The sequence below is a fragment of the Artibeus jamaicensis genome, unplaced genomic scaffold, assembly GCF_021234435.1.
Source record: "Artibeus jamaicensis isolate MK-2021 breed Jamaican fruit bat unplaced genomic scaffold, CSHL_Jam_final contig_388, whole genome shotgun sequence".
Taxonomy (NCBI): domain Eukaryota; kingdom Metazoa; phylum Chordata; class Mammalia; order Chiroptera; family Phyllostomidae; genus Artibeus; species Artibeus jamaicensis.
The window spans coordinates 6,883,652-6,901,808 of NW_026521813.1; the positions used below are offsets into that span (position 1 = coordinate 6,883,652).

General features: G+C 35.3%; 1 protein-coding gene across 4 annotated transcripts in view; it reads left to right on the forward strand.

Annotated features, from left to right (window-relative positions):
• Window positions 1-18,157, forward strand: part of KHDRBS2 (KH RNA binding domain containing, signal transduction associated 2) — a 569,275-nt gene that overhangs the window by 113,423 nt on the left and 437,695 nt on the right. The gene's annotated exons all lie outside the window — the stretch shown is intronic.

An 18,157-nucleotide genomic window follows, 5' to 3' on the forward strand; every position in this document is an offset into this window, starting at 1 on the left:
TTTTGCTATATCTGTGGAGCATGTCTGTTCTTGTTTATTTGGTCCTCATTTCAAAACGGATAACCCTTGTAAGAGCTTTATGTTCCCCTCTCATAGGCAGGCAGACTTTTTTAGTGCTGAGATTAATTACAGAGTCACTGGCTGTTTTACCTCCTCAGATGCCAGGTATAGAGAAAAGCAAAGACCCCTCTGTGAAGAAGAAAGATAATGTTTCCAGCATTATCAGGTACATGCGCAGCCTTCCTAACAAGCCACTGTTGGTGGTTTAATGATTACATTTATCATCCCCTCTAGCCAAGTACTTGTCCTAGGGAACCCTCCCAGAAATATTGGCAATTCCTATGGTTTAAGAAGGTTTAATAATTGAGTTTTTTGTTATTATATATCCCTCTTCTGATATATTATTACAGTAAAAGACCTTTGAGTAGCAGCTTCTTTTCGGATGTTCTGAAAGAGTCACAGCTGCAGCCTCACTTGGTTTTAAAAAATAAGAGACTCTGATGGAATTAAAGGATGAAGTTAAGGAAAGCCTAATGACCAGTGACTTACGGGGCATGAAATATTTTCTCTCTTGCTTTTTAAAAATTTTATTTATTTATTTTTAGAGAGAGGGGAAGGGAGGGAGAAAAACATCAATGTATTGTTGCCTCTTGTGTGCCCCTTACTGGAGACCAGGCCTGCAACCCAGGTATGTGCCCTGACTGAGAATCGAACTAGTGACCCTCTCGTTTGTAGTCTGCATTCAGACTACTGAGCTACACCAGCCAGGGCTCTTTCTTGCTTTTTAAAAGAATACTCTTATAATGTAATTTATAAAATAAGAGAGCACTAGCTTACTAAACATATTGCCATTACTTGGCAGATTGAAGGAAGATCTGCTTAGTAGAGCATTACTAGGAAGAGGTAGGGAAAAGAAGCTTGCTTGCTTCAAGTGGGGACATAGCCAAAGTCCTTGAAGTCCTAAGATTGATCATCCTAGGGAAATTCTGGCAATGCAGTGCAAATTTCTGAAACTCAAGAGAGTAGGCAACTCTATAACAAAAGTAAGTAAAAGATACCCACAATGTAATTTCTGAAGAGGAACCAATCTGAGAGCTAATGTGCATATATATGGTCATGTGAGCATCCTTTTGTAGATCTTATGTGATAAGCATTTCTGATAGTAAGAGATCTGAATAACTGAGTGTAAATATAACTGCTGAGGTTGTGGACTTGGACATAAGAATCTGGCCCCTTACAGTGGGAACAACTCATTCCCCAGATTCACAAGGTCAAAGGTTGGGGCCTCTTTACCAGTGAAGGAGCCTATGCTTACATCATTATTATTAAACAAGTAATTTCTGTAGCTGAAAATGTCTTATAAGAAAGGGTTTACTGGAAAAGGACTAGGTCCTGGATCATGAAGTGTAAACCATCAGAAGTATGACTTGGTGGAAAATACAAGCATGTCTGCCTTCAGAAATTGATGAGTGCTTTTATACTCTATGTTTTGGGAAAGAAAGATGTCTAAGTTGTTTCTAAAGTATTTACATTGGCTACAGATAAGGGGAGACAGGAAAATGTGAAGCAGGGAAGTTCTATGGTTGGTGCACAGTCTGTCAGGAAGAACTGTTTACTGTGTTTGTGGGTTTAAGGACAGGAAGAGTCCCGAAAGTTTGCGCATGTGCAGGCTGGGGCGGTGTATAGTGGTCAAGCTATTAAAAGCTCCAGCCTATAGTCAGGAATATGAAGTCATTTGTTAGCTGGCACACAACTATTAACTGGTCTCTTTCTCTCACTGTCTGGGCAGCTGTAATTTAGAGCATCTCAGAGTCTTTTTCTTATCATTATACAAAAAAAATTCTTTGTATCAGCATCTGAGAGTATCTATCAATATTTGACACAGTTAGCATTGTTATAGATATATAGACTTGTAATTTTTCTTATCCCTTGAATCCGGGCTGACACAAGACATAAGCCTGGTTTCTTTCTCGGCTGCTGGGGCCCCGTGCCTCATCCAGTCCCATCAGTCATGGCTCCTTCTCCTTACATTGCACAAATCTTTTCATGGGTTTCTGTTGGTTTTTTTACCTTTACTGAAACAGTAAAGCATGATATGCCAAAAATATTGAATGTCTTCTTTCATCTTCAATATGAAAATGAGTATACAAAAATTCACCAATTTTGATGTTTTAAAAAATGCACACTGATAGACAGTTGTCACAATACAGTCCAACAAAATTTTTTCGAATGAAGTTAAAGACAAATAAGCACCATTAGAGCCATTTGTATGGAAAAATCTAAACAGACATTTTGGCCAACTTTGACCAATAGGTCAGCTTTAAGAACATTGTGCTATTCAGAATAAATGAGTCAGTAATCCTGGTCTGCCCTACTAGGCTCTTAGAATATTACATTTTTTTCTAAGCCTGACATTCCAAAATAATAGAAAAAATAATATCAGAGTCTTAAGAAATTGCCATTGTGTGATCATGAGTTCAAAATTACTGCCCATGAAAAAGAGTACAAGGAGCTGTTTGTCTGTAGGTAAAACTACACCAAATAAGCAGTAGCATAGATTTTTAATGACCTAAAATGATATAATTACAAAGATAGAATTGCAAAATGTAAGAATCAGATCATTGTACCTGAAACACAACACCAGGATTTTCATATCAATGACCATCTAAGTGTGTGTGAGTGCAGCAGCCCCTCCCCCATTTGTGGGTTCCTCTTCTGTGGTTTTGGTTACCTACATTCAACCATGATGTGAAAATATTAAATGGAAAAATGTCAGAAATAAATAACTTATGAGATTTAAATTGTGCACTGTTCTGAGTAGTGTGATAAAATCTCACACCATTCAGTTCCTCCCACCTGGGACATGCATCGTCCCTTCGTCCAACACATCAATGCTGTATACGCTAACCACCCATTAGTTACGTAGTGTACATTTCAGTTATCTGATTGGTTCTCAGAAAGAGAGAGGGAAACCACATTCAGCTAACTTTTATGACAGTATATTGTTATAACTTCTATTTTGTAATTAGTTATTGTTAATCTCTGTCTTTAATTTATAAATTAAATATTATCAGATGTATGTAACTATAGGAAAAAAACATAATATGTATAGGGTTGGGTCCTCTCAATAGTTTCTGGCAATCACTAGGGGTCTTGGAACACATCCCTGAGAGATAAGAGGGGCAGCCTACTGTAAAATAGAAGATTCTTTCAAAGTAGCCATAGCGGACATCTACTGCACGTCACACAGGCTGTGCCCACATGGTGCTCTGCTTGCAGTACCTTCAAACTCAGGGCTTTTTCTCAGTGCAAGCAAAGATCATGTCAGATGTGCCAAGGAATGAATGCCTCTAGGAGCAGCCCTTGGACAATGGCAGATGACAGTTAGAGATCATTACCTAGTTTCTACACTTCTTGGGTGGATAACATTGAGGGGTGGTCTACACCACCTCACAGAAATCCCCATTGGGATTCAGCTCTAGTTGCTTACAGATGTACCTGATTAGTAGCCCTTTCTTTGCTTTCTTACTTACTTTTATCACTTCCTCACTTTTCTAGGGCTTCCTAAATCCCCCTCCAAAATAAACTACTCATACTAAAACCTTTGGCTCTTCATCTAGGGTATACCAACCTAAGACAAATGCTCATCGATCCTTCTAAAGGTTCTTAATTGAAATCATGTAAATATACCCAAGAAGATGCAAGGTTGCAAGATTGTGTACTTGGGGAATATTATCAGCAATCTTTCAGGCTTCAAACACATTTCTACCCATCTAAACACAAATAAAAACCGAAGATAACAATCTGGAAGACAGCTGCAGCTATTTATCCCATCCCAATTTGGTCCCCCTTTGCCCAGGTGTTGGTCTTTGACAAGGGGAAACCTGGCTCCGGTTTGCCCACTGTTGTCTCACACTATCTTGACAGATAACTCAACTTCCCTTATCAGTACTCTTTTCCCTGTGAATCCAGAGTATAATCGGGAGAAAAGTGTGGGAGTTCTACAGCAAGAGAAGTGGCAAAGAACCTTAAGACTTATGGTTTTTATTCTCCCCCTCTTACCACCCCCAACTTTTGTGAGTTAGGATATATGGACTATTTACAATTATTCAGTGATATTTCCCTCTCCATATATTATTTGATAAAGCATTAGGAAGTCAACATTTTTAGTCCAGGAAAATCACACTAGAAGATATGTTTTAGTCAAAATAAATTTAGCTAAGAGTTCTTTAGATCAGCTTTCTTTCTAATTTTATATCTAATTATTTTAGTACTATGAAAATGAAAGGCAGCAAATGAAATCCACCTACATTGTGTGTTAGCATGCACCAGAGTAATGTATGCAATTGAATCAATGAACAGGGAAATAAACAATTAAATAAAAATTTATAGATTAGTTACATAGATAATCAAGACTGGGTACATAAAAATATTATTATCATGAAGCCTATGGTACAGTTCTTTGTAAAATGAAAAAATGAAGCATTGTATTTACTATTCACAGGAAAAGCGTATTTTGAAAAAAAACAGATTTGCCATAGTAAATAGACGAAAAATTAGAAACATCTGCTACACTGAACTTCAACTGTATTTTTATTGAGAAAATTGTGGCCGCCAGGCGAGATCTCTCTCACATTCCACTTCTCTAATACTGAAGGACAACTACTTTCTCTGTCACGTAGGATGAAGTCTCTTCTGTCTTGCCTAATTTTAAATTGCTCTCCCCGCATTTCCCACATTCGCCACTAATCTCCTCCAGAGCCTTGTCTTATTAATATTATTTGTCAACATTACTGTTTCGTGGGCTTTTCTCTCTTAGTCAATATATATATATATCCAAACTGTTCCCATTTGTAAAGATCGTGTATATGTGTGTATATGTACATACACATACACTCTCTGCTAATACATTTTTCCTTTCTCATTTTAGCTTTACAAAGTAATCATATTCTCACTGTGTTTACTTCTACACGGCCAATAGTCTTCAAGTTTACTGTTTTTGGCTTTCGTGTTTATTTCTTCATTATTCCTGATTACCCCACACTTTTGAAAATGTTTAGCATCCCTCGATCCTCTTAATTAAATTTCATTAGGTACAACAATCAGAGAATACTTCATATATTTCCAAATGCCCCCTGATGTACTTGTATCTTCCCTAATTGTGAAACACTATGCTTTCAAAACTTCTCTTGCTAAAGGTCTCAGTGGACTTGCAATTATAAATAGCAATAGAATTTTTCTTTGCAAAACTTGCATTATGCTTTGTACACAATTACACTCCTTCTCCTGTATAAAACTTTATATTTCCATCAATACTGAAGTAGTACATTTACCAGTTTTTTTATATGTCTCTGGTTTTCCTCTTTGCCCTTTCCCCTCTATCTGTCCCTTAATTATCAGTGTTCCTCAGAGTCTCCTTCTTAGTTTACTGCATATACCACTGCACGTTAGTGCTCCTTAGTGCTTTGGGTTTTAATTTCTACATCTCTTTGGGAATCTGTTGATAGCTATGGACTTTTAGTCTCCAGAAGGGGTATGAGTGGATGGTAACATATCTATCACACAGCTTAGGAAAAAAAATATATATATAGCAGAGAAATTCATATATATATATATATATATATATGTACACACACACACATAATTAGAGAACTTATGAATTCTCTGACTCCCATTAATGGACTTTGGATTAAGAATTGATGATGACAGCTACTCTCTCTAACTGTCCATTGATAACCCTGAAATTTACATCACTTCTCTCCCTGTTTATTATAGAAGTTTCCCGACTATCCCACCTCTAGTCTTGCCCTCACAAATGCATCCTCCAATCGGCTGCCAGAATTATTTATTGATACCTAAAATGAAAATCTGTTTGTAAAATCTAAGTTTCTTAATATCATGTAGATGTTTCCCATTATTCATATGCTACTGTCTCTCTGGTTTTCTCTCTTGTCATCTGCTGCATATAAGTACTTTTCATGGTATGCTTGCTTTGGCCAGAAACTCTATCAATTACTTCAATTTATCTCAAAAAGTGTATCATTTTAAATGTATTGCTAAGAGATATAGGATTCTTCATGTAACCTACAGAATGCCAAGAGCTTGAGAGAAATATTGAAGGAAAAGATTTCCTGGGAAATTGTATGTTTATAATTATGAAATAAGTTTAATAGATCATAGGGATCAGGCTACTTTTAGTTTATATTCAGACATTTGAGTGACTATTTGAAAATAGATAAACAGGGTGAAAGGGTAGCAGTTGCAAAGGTGAAATCTCACATGGCACAAACGGCAGACCTGGCATCTGGGGGGCAGCAGAAGGACCTAAATCATCTGCGGAGAAGCTGGGTTAATTACTGCTAAAGCAGCACTTATGGTGATGTATTATTTAGTGGGTGGTTTGGCTTATGTCAGGGACCTTCTCATGGTTCTCATCAGTATCAAATAGCTCTGATGTAGTGTGTATTATACTGATGAAAGTGCTGTCTGATGAGTGCTATGGAGATTGAATTATTTAGGAGATGGGGTGATAAATTGTGTGTGTACATGTATATATCCGTGTGTGTATATATATGTGTATGTGTGTTTATGTACTTGCCATTGTTTATAAATGATAAAAAAACTTTTTCACCCAACAAAGTCATTTTCATAAATATATTTTTTCTCCCTTGTCTTTCCACTGGTACTTAGTGAAACATCTTTTTCTGAAATTATTCGTCAATAGTTTTTTGAAAAGTAATACAATCTTAAAGTAAAGGTAAGAAACTACCACATTTTAAAATTGTTTCCTATCTTTAAAAAACAGTCAAGCAATTTATTTTCAGCACTGCCTATTTCAGGGTGAAAAGAGCGGCATTGTTATTTGCTAAGGGAAAAGTGCATAGCTGGCAATTGCTTATGACTTGCCACTGGCCATTTATAAGCTGTCTTGGAATAATTTAGAATAACCAAATTTACACTTGTCCTGTAAAAACTTACTGGCAGTTTGATAAGTTAAAACATTGAAAGAGGCAGGTTTGTTTATATTTATCCTTATGTTTGTTGTAATGGCAACACACATAGTTTTTGGTGACATATCTCTGTTTTCCTTAAACGTTTTTTGAGGGATGAAGCTATATAAATCATATCTGCAAAGTATAATGGGTTTGCAAGTTCTAGTTCACAGTCAATTTCACACAGAACCATTTCTAGGTTTAATTAACCTCCTAGTTGTTTATGACAAGCTTCAGTTATTCTGTGACTCCTTTTGTTTGGCCCAGACTGCTAGTTGGGATTAAGTGAACATGCGAAATGAGCAACTTACTATAGGATCACTTCTTTTTATTAGACTTTGAATTGGTTATAGTAATAAGAAGTAATATTTTGGTTAAAGTTTGCATAAGTAGAAATTTAGAAGTTTTACAAGTAACTTGCTTTACAAGCAACAAGAATTTCACATAAATCATAGTTGATAGTATAATTGTCTCCTGAAATAATGGACCCTTTAAAATACCAAATGACTCTTATCAATATTGGTTTTATTGCAGAAGTGACACGGCATCTTTAAGTTATCTGATTAGTCTAAAGAGTAAACGCATTCCAAGGGCACAACAGTTGAAAATCGAATGCAATTACAAAATAACTGAAGCTTGTCAAGATCACCTATTTGGCGAAAGAGAAGTGGATGGTAACGTTTATGCATACAGTACTCAGAATCAGGAAGACAGAAGGTTATTGAGTGTGTTTGCGTGTTATTGCTTTGACTCTAAGTCTGATTCAGAACATAACAATCAATTACGGCTGTGCTTCTGGACCATAGAAGAGTCAGCCCACAAGTGTTTCATTAACATGTGCCAACTGTGGGCCTGGGCAATGAGGGAACAGGAAATGCCCAAATGAGGGGGGTGACAAGACACATGAGCAGAGAAGCAAACACGGGAGAACAACACATTAGGAACATTTGGGTGTAATTTGAGGATCCCAGCTAAATAAACTTCATGGAATAATAATTAAAGTTCTTAGAGGAATTTTTTTTTCATTTAGCTTTGAGAGCATCAGGGATATGAATGCAGACATTTGAAATACTTAATTAAACCTTAAGTCACACTTTCAAAAGTGGCAGCCCATGGACTGTGCGTTTAATGCTCAAAGTGTTTAAGAGACAGGAATTAGTGGTGTTTCATGTAGAAAATGCACCTGTTTCAAAAAATTAATTCATGAAAAAACTAGAAGGCAGGGTAAATCTGGACTACTGTAACCTAAGGTCATTAATTAATTAGTGAGCGAGATTTTTTTAAGACAGGATATTTCCCCTCTCTAATTTGCCCAGGTGTCCACCATTTCTCATTGTTCACTCACACTGAGGCCAAATAACAATTTAATATAAATCTTACACTACTCTTTGATTTATACTTGGTATTTACATTTCTTATTTTTACCTGAATTGCCTATGAAAATCTTGAATTTACAATTCTGCTCTAAATAAAACTAATTTTGAAATTATATATCCTAACATAAGTTATCCCCAGGAGTTTATCTCCTTCAGATGCCAGAAGTCTCCAAGATAAAACAATCAGTCATAGAATCTCCAAGTTACATTGACTGAAGTATCAACTAATTTTCATGAACAGTTCAGGCCAGAGTAGGCCAAAACCTGGTTCAAAGTTATTTGCATGTCATGTTAAGTCAATAAAATGAGGATTGGCCTCCAGAGACTCAGACCAAACATTCTGAATGGAGTGGAACACATTTCAAACAGGGAGACCGGGCCAGCTTTGCAGGTGCTGTGACATATGTCACCAGCGAACCCTGAGCTTTGCCTCAGGGAACAGACCAAAAAATTGTGTTTAAATTGCTGTACTTTTCAAGAGCTTGGCAAGCATTTGCCAGGCTGAAGCTAGAATCTGAGTGACTGTGGCTGTTCACTGTGGCAAAGAACCTGAACTAACCACTCACTGACATTTTAACGTTAGTGAATCTTACATTGTGATACGTTTTCTAATGTTCTTTTTATAAGGAAGAAAAAATTAAAGTGTTAACACCAGAAAACATAACTTCATGAAACCAAATCTATTATCTAAGTAAAAATGAGCACTATTCCTTATGCAATAGTCACACAAACCTAAGACAATCTCAAACTGTAATCGATAAAATATATTTAGGTAACGACAGAATGGTACCGAATCTTGTTATAATGAGTTCCTCAATACTTAAAAGGAACATATATCCTGATTGGGAATCACTTTGTGAAACTGTCCTTTATTGCATGATTTGAGCAAAATCCTTCACCTGCCTTAGTTCCATTTTTCATGTGTGAAGAGCTGTCATTAGATTTCTTAGTCCACAAGAGTTGACAAACTATACCTATGGACTGATTCCATGACCTTCTTTGGTAAAGTTTTATTAGAACACAAACATACCCACTTGTTTGTGTATTATCTGTAGCAAATTTGTGTTATGACAGAGTTGAGTACTTCCGGGAGACGCTATGGTCTGAAAAGCCCCTGTCTTACTCAGCCGATTTTAATAAACAAATCAGACCAAAGCAAGCCATGTTAGTCTGCTTCATTCGAAGGGAAGAGAACAAGAGGCCTGATCCTTTTTAAACCCATTACAATAAATGACATACTGAAAATAATACTATCATGTATTTCTACAAGGTATCTTTCTAGAAAAGAAACATTATAATCAGTAAGTTAATATGGTGATAGATATATCATTTTAAATCATGCTAAACATGTAAAAAGTTCCCATTAGAACATTTTGGTTTCTTCCAGATATCCAAGTTTCAACTGTGGTGGTTGCAGCTCTTGATCAAAGGGAATCCACATGTCGACATAAGAAACTTTCAAACCTGTAGAGAATTTTTACAGAAGTTCATTTGAGCCAAACTGATGACATATGCTGAAAAGCAAGATCTCATATGCTCTGGAGAATAACACTTTTGCATCTTCTTTAATGCATTTTAAATTAAGGAAGGAATGTAAGAAAGATTACTTGGAGGGGAGGTAGAAGCAAGTTAGGGATTGAATTACAGGTTAGCGAAGATTATGTATTCTCTTTGAAGGTGGTCGTGGTTTATTTGAAAGGTATGTTAACCTAGGCACACACCTTGCTTAAGGAAAATATAAGCCTTTTACTAAAAAAGTTATATGCATGGGGCATGAAAACCCACCATGACCTGCCTAGTTAGTAATTTATAATCAGATCACCCTGTGAGGTTACTCTCCATAGCACCCCCATATTTGTACACACATTAATGGAGCAGTTCTTAAACTTTGGTTGCATCAGGATCACCCGGAGAACCAAAGATTCCTGGGCTCCACCCTCAGAATGTTTGCCTCAATAAGAAGGGGCAATAATTTTCATTTCTAACAAGTTCCCAGGTGACACTGCCTCAGCAGCTTGGTCAAGGGACCTCACTTTGAGAATCATAACATTAAGTACTTAGTGATAAGAAAACGACAGATGTCCCACTTGACATATTCACTTGCCCATTTTGTTATAAGCATGCTTTTAGATGACAAATACGTTAATCATTTAAGCAAAGGACAGAGACTTTCAAACAACGATAAAGACTCAAATCTGAGTCCTGGCTGTTTTTCACATACTCATACATCAATCAAAAACTTCATTTTCTCGTAATTAAATACTAGAGATGAATTTCTATCTCTGTTACAGGGTTATTTTGAAATGTGATTGATTACTTAGTGATCTGGAAATTACTGTCAAAATAGACATTTACAAAAATTTCAAGAATATTAAGATTTTTAGAAATGTCATTAATCAAAATAAACAATTACTTGACTGATTTCCATCCTAAATGGTTTCCTTCAGATTATCCTCAATATCTTATTAATGAACAGTTTTTATTATATCATTTGAGCCTTTCATGTACTCATTCAGAACACAGTCCACTGTAAAAATAATGAATCATTTATTGAATATTATGCAATGTACTCGACACATTGTATATATGACATGTATCTTCCATTTACTTCTCAGTGTCCACTCTTTACTGGTCAACACCCTGTTTTCTGCTACTAGAGGCTGATACACGTGGGATCAGCAGGTTTCTGTGTCCTCTGACTTCCCACTGGATTCCACCAATTAGGTTCCAAGCAGAGGTGGTAAATGCAGTCAGATGCCTATTTCCATGATTGTTCTCTGAGGTATTTCCTTAGGAAGGCTCTGTTCCATCATTGTCACTTTTTCTGTCATGAAAGCCTTACTTAGGGTGCTTCCTTTCCTGCTAACCTCTGCTCCCTCTTCCCTTCAGAACTGTTGGAGGTGCACCTTGGTGCTGCAAGCACCCGCCGCACGGAGACTCCTGTGCTCCCCCTGTGTACCACTCTTCACCTTTTAAATAGCCTCTTTGCAAATAAGTACTCTTTGAATTATTGAAATTTCAGTGGATCTCGGTGGGATACTAATGATACCCTTGCAATGTTTTTATGAAATAATTATTATTGTTATTTTACAGATGAGGAAACCAAGGTTTCAAGAAATGGCAGTGTCTATATTGAGATTCAGTTCTAACTTCCCATTGTGCAGTCTTTCTGCTACCAAAGCTTCTCAAATGCTGACACATATAAGGATTACTTGGGGAGTTGTAAAACATACTGATTAGTAAGCTTCATTAACAAAAATTCTGATTCTAGTATATGTGGTACATTTTAGATATCTGCAATTTAACAACAAGCACAGGTTTTCTAGAAATAATGTTAATACTAATCTTACTTTATAAATACCACTACTAATTAATATATGTTCTCTATTAGCCAGTATTTTCATAGTAATTATAATGAAGAATATACCATTCCTATCCTCTTTTTACAGATAAAGAAACTGATGAATAGAGAATTTAAGTAAATTGATTAATATTATATACCTTAATTCAGTGGCACAAGTATCTAATTATGAGCCCATGCTCCCAAATACCCACTTACGCAGCTGACATTTGGACCGTTCTTAGTGAACTGCAGCAAACTACCACTAAGACCCCAATGTCACTGCCTCTCAGTTTTCTCGTCTTAATCACGTGCCTCTAGTGACTCCTTAAAGGGGGTGATGCTGCCTTGTTATGGCCATGGTATTTCTCATATATCTCCTCATGCAGGATGGTGCACGAAGTAATCCCACCTGTTTTTTGTTCCTTTGTTAACTTTAATAGACAGAGTCACATCTCAGAAAGAATTTTGGCATTATGAAAAAGAAAAACATAAGCAATGAAGTTATTTCTTTTATATTTGCTTTTAGTAGTTATGTTCAGATATATGTCACATCATTTAAAATAATAAGTATCATTTTATCTAATCACACAAACATTTCAGCTAATGTTTCTGTTTTGAAATAGCATATGAAGCATCTAGAATATTGATATCAGGTGATAATAATAATTTAGTTCTATGTTCCTGATTCCCCAGCATAGTGTTTTCTTAAAACTCCAGAATACCATTCTCCAATGGGAGTTTCTGTGATAATGGAAATGTTCTGTCTACACTGTTTAATATATAAGTAATTAGTTACATGTGGCTTTTGAGTACTTGAAATATGGCCAGTGTGACTAAGGAATTGAAATTTTAATGCTACTTAAATTCAATTAACTTAAATTTTAATAGCCACAAGAGACTGGTGGCCATCCTATTGGGTGTCACAGTTCTAGAAAGCACATGAAACAGCATCCTTTGGTTATGGCTTCTTTGACACATTTAAAAATATTTTAAATCTAGTTAGGTGTTTTTTAAACTTGGACATGATAAAGATATTTGTCATTAAAAAGACTTACATCTTCTTCATTAATGGCTCTCTTTCTATTGCTATTCAAGTTTAACCCTGTGTATCAAAACTGTCGTTGGTTTATGTATTGTATCTAATAGCATTCTTTTTTGTTCCAGTGTAATAATTTTTCTGACTGCACTTTTTGTGCTTTACAACTTTCCCTTCCTCAGCTGTGATGGATGTGGTAGGAGCACTCCAACATCTGAACAGTCCCTGTGAAATCATGGCAGTCACCTGTGGGAATGAAGTCCAATGTGTCTTCCATAAATCTCTAATCAAGTGTACAACTCACTGTGGGGTTTTAATAAAGTTAGAAACATAGGAAATTTAAAGCCATCATTTCACACTGTTTTGTTCTATAAAACATAGAAAGGTGGTTGTTATTTTATGCATCTGCAGCAAAACTGAGTAATTTTAAGACTTGGAATAAATACATTGAATATGATACACATTTTTCAGCTGAGTTTGACATCCAACTTCATGCATAAAAACGTCCTATTTATTATGCAGGGATAGTCACACATACCATATTTATAAGGGAATAAGTTATTTTCTGAAACTCTGGTGTGTCATTTCATAGTAATTATATAATATAAAGTAATTATAATCATATTAGGTATATAAGCAGAATATAACCACTTCAAATTTGCCTTTAATTTTATGTTAATCGGTTTGTTGGCTGGCATGTGGTTTTAATGTGTTCTTGTATTTTCATCTGGGGTAAATTATTAATTCTGTCATGCTCATAAATAACTACATTAAAGATATATTTAGAAGGATATACATTTTAAATGTATTAAGTTGAATTTAAAACAAATAGTAAGGGAAAGTATAATAAAAATAACAAAAAATTAATGCAGTTCCTTCTTGAGCAGAGTTGAAGGCATTTATTTTAAGTGTCTGTGATGCTTCCACATGCTTTATAAAAGACATTATTTAACAGAATTTTAGAGTCTTTGGCTTAAATACTCTATAAAGCTTAAAATCATCTTTCTTACATTTCCACCAAAATACTTATTAAAGAGAAAATCATTATTAAAGAGAAAATCTTACAAAGTGATTATTTGGAGTCAGTCTATGCAAATCCAGAATCAAAAAGATGTGTTCACCAACTACAAGGCCAAAGGAAGTAGACTGAACAATTCAATAACAAGGACCATGTCAGCAAAGCTATGAAGTAGTTCCTGATAACATCCCCATTTTAACAGCCTGGGAAATGGGAGCATGGAGTAATTTGCTCAGGGGCCCACAGGGAATAAGGGACAGAGCCAGGATATGAATCCAATCTGACTCACAAGTCCATGCTATAAACCTTAACTCGATCTAAATACTTAACTGACCCTGCCCTGGATGAAACTGTAGACTAACACTAAGGCATAGATTCATAAGTGTTTAAATGCAGGAAAATTACTGGTTGTAACTTAGAGTTATGAAAGCTGATACAAAGGAATAGAGGAAAAAGTTGCAAATTCTATAAAAGGTGGGGAAGATACAAGACAAAACTATTTTTTATAAAATGTTAGTGATTAGCTATTTTTAGTAGCTTCTCAGTACAACTCATGGTGTCTGGCAGATTCTAGGTATACAGTAATTGTATGGCTGAATAAATAAACTAGTCAAACAATGAAGGGACCAATCAGTGAACGAGAGACTTTTGCAGAAAACCATAACCAAAGTGTTCAAGGCATCTTGAAATACTATAAGGAAACCAGAAATGTTACGTTTGAAGGATCATGATAGCTTTCTTGCTAGTAAAAGTCTTCCATATAATTGAAGACAACTAGATTAGTGTGACTTCAGTGGGCAAAAGTGGTATGAATTAGAAGTAGCAACATAGCAAATTTTGACAGAAAATAAGGAAGAATAATCTATTGTTGTTCCCATTTGTATCTTAATTTATAAAATATGAGAAACCTTAATACGATTAAAACATCAGGCCGTTTCAAATTGAATATATTTTAGAGTATCAATTTGTAACCTATTAATACATTCATAGGTTGCAAGGTAAGGATTTTTTTTAATTTAATAATTTCAGGCATAAAATTGGACAGTTAATTTCAGTTGTATTTCAATTGCTTAAATATTTGTGTGTGTTAAGATGGAGTTCCTAATGCTATGGTAAAGAGGAAGTTCTGCTGTTTGTGACAGTGTGGATGGAGCAATATACTGAGTGAATTAGCCAGACTGAGAAAGACAAACACTGCTTGCGTTCACATATATTGGGGAAAAAAGTCACTCTCATAGAAACAGAGTTTCAAAGTGTGTGACAGAGGTTGGTGAAGGGATACAAACTCAGCTGTAGGAACAACTTCTGAACATCTAATGTGAAACATAGTGACTATAGTTTTTAACATTTTATTATGTTAATTGAAATTGCCAAGAGAGTAGAGCTGACACTGAAGTTCTCACACTGAAAAAAACAAAATAAAATGAAAACAAATTATTGAAGATTTATTTTTTAAATTTCTTTTGAAAACCCATGTTTCCAAGGGAGGTTCAATACATAAATAGATGGGACAGTAGTAGAATATAGAATTATGAATATTTCTATTTTAAAATCACTTCCAGCATATATGGTGAGGGAGTCAGTTCAGCTCATGAAGAATGGAAAACTGAGATGGGGGAGAGGAAAAGTCTTTCAAAGAATATGCATTTTTTTAGGAGGGAGGCAAAATATGCCAGAGGCTTATAAATAGTGAATGGAATATTAAAGTGCCTCACCTAATTGTTATTAAGTTTAGAGAAAAAAGGAATATTCTTGAATTATGAATAGAAAGTTTTATGAATCAAAGAAAAGGACGGATGCAAAACAAACCATGAAGACAGATGCATTTATAGATAATGGAATAGGTTTATACAAACCATTTTTAATTAAAACAAATTTTGTGGATATGATAGCTTAGATGGAATATCATTGTTTATTAGACTCAAAATATCAGTGCTAAAATTAACCACAATGAATATTATTCTTTGTAATTACTGAACTAAATATGTTGAAAATAAAAAATATAAAGGGGCTAATTCATGATCTCAAAGAGTTACTAGCTTTAAATCTGGGGTGGGGGCATCACATGTAAACTTAAAAGTGTCATTTGGTGTGGTAGCTGTGGGACACACAGAAAAATGTAGTAAGGAGGAGGGCCCGGGGAGGATTTCATAATATAACTGATTCTTAAATCGAGCAAGTTTCTATTGAATTGTGAAGAGGATGACCCAGGAAAAAGGAAAAGTAAGTCATAAAATAGGTCTGCATAATAAATTCTACATTTCTGTGGCTCACAACACAGAGTTCAAGTTGACAGGGACATTTGAGAGAGTGGTGGATGACCTCCGGGTCACGAAAGAGCCATGTATCCATCTGTAAAAAGCTTGGACTTTATCTTATAGGTGGAGGACAACCCGGAGCTGGTAGGAAGTTGCAAATTGCCTGAGATTGGGTTCAGGATTGAGGTTCCAAGTAAACATTTACTTTGAAGCCAAAATGATGTAAAAGGTCGCTCAGGAGCAGAAGGTTGCATTCAGATCCCTGGGGATACTGATATTTAGAATCCCTAACTCTTTACAGTCAAGTAAGATGAGAGCAGAAATGTGTCCATCAAATTTAGCAATTGGAAGTCACTTGTAACCTTTGCCAAAGGAGTTTAAACACACAAACTGAAAAGGGCATGAACAAGTAGGGGGAAAAAAATCAATGAATCATTGTGCTGTTGTTTTATCTACCCCACATCTTACCAAGTTTTAAAAGGGCAGTTGTTTTACAAAGAACATATGTCATTTGTTTGTATTTTAATTGATAAATGCAGATCTGCCAACAAACAGAACATAACAACAGTAACAAAAGGGGTACTATTCATAAACGTCCACAGGGTCTAGACTGCCTGCTGCTGTCAAGTAGCAACAGAGGGTTCCAGGGCTAAACACAGGCATATAAAATGCATCTAATTACAAGGTGCTGTCAGTGATAAGGTTCCAATATTCTCTTTTGTGGTCTAAGGATTGTTAAAAAAATTAAAAACCACTTAGAGCACATGTAATTTGTTTGATGAACAATATAAAAAATGATGGTATCGATAACTCCTAAGGGTCTGGCTAGACTACTTTGAAAACAGCAGGAAAAATTTAAGGATTCAGAATAAATTCATAGCATGTTTTAGAAAAATGTTTTAAATATATGATTCAAGTTTATCCTCAATTAGTTTGATGATACTGATAAAACCCACCTTCTTAAAATGCATGGACAGAAAATAAAGTGTAAGGACAAATTGACTTGGAATCTGCATGGAAATAACCTCATAAAATACTCATAAAATAAGATCTTTGCTAACTATAAAAAATAATTGACCTGGAATTTTAAAAATTGTACCTTTACCCATCGCTTGCAGAAGGCAACTATACTGGTACATACTGATACTATGTATACATACATAGTTTTCCCACCCCTGACTGATTCTTCCGCTCGTGTGTGTGTGTGTGTGTGTGTGTGTGTGTGTGTAAGACCATATTACCCTTCTAAGACTAAGTTCATCATGGTGCTAAGATTTTGGAGTTTGATTTTCATCGTACTTTTTCCATTTGGCTTTCTGACCTTTGAAAAGTCTGTAGCCCTCTCTAAGCTTCAGCAAAACTTCACCAGTCAAACTGAGATAACAGTAGAACCTCCGTCAGCAGCATATTCTAATTCTGACATAAGGGTACGAACGAAGCATGGGCTAAGCCTAAGCATCAGTGTTTAAGGTACTAAGCAAAATATAAAAATGTTATCATTTGACAGTTTTTTCCACAACCTCATGTTGTAGCTACCCTTAATATAAAAATTAATATGCTTTAATATACAAACCATGAAATTAATTATGTGGTTTATATTTAAAATTATTCTTTTTGGAATAAAACTGACTTGAAATAAATTAGACAGTGATCAGAATATTACTTTTGGAATGGAGAATGTATATCTGTTTATGAATATTTTTAAAATAAGGGAGAAACCAATAATTTAGAATCATTTTAATACTCCAGCCGAACCACAGCTTTTAAATCAACTAATTGCATAGATTGACAAGTGAGAAATAGTTATTTACATATTGCAACCAAGATGCACCTATTGTAGGGATTTTTTTGCTTATAATTACCACATTTTGCCATCTATAATGCACACCCATGTTTTTGTGCACATTATACACAGGATTATTATACCCATAGCATGTAATCATCATACCCATGTATAATACTCATCTTAACGTTTCCCTCAGAAATTAGGCAAAAAGGTACACATTATACACAGCAAAATACAGTAATAAAATTGAAACAATGTATTCTAATTCAATTCCTCTGATTCCTTGTTTGTAAAATGGGCACAGTAGGGCTGTTAATGAGTTAATCTAGGTAACCGTCTGTAGGACAA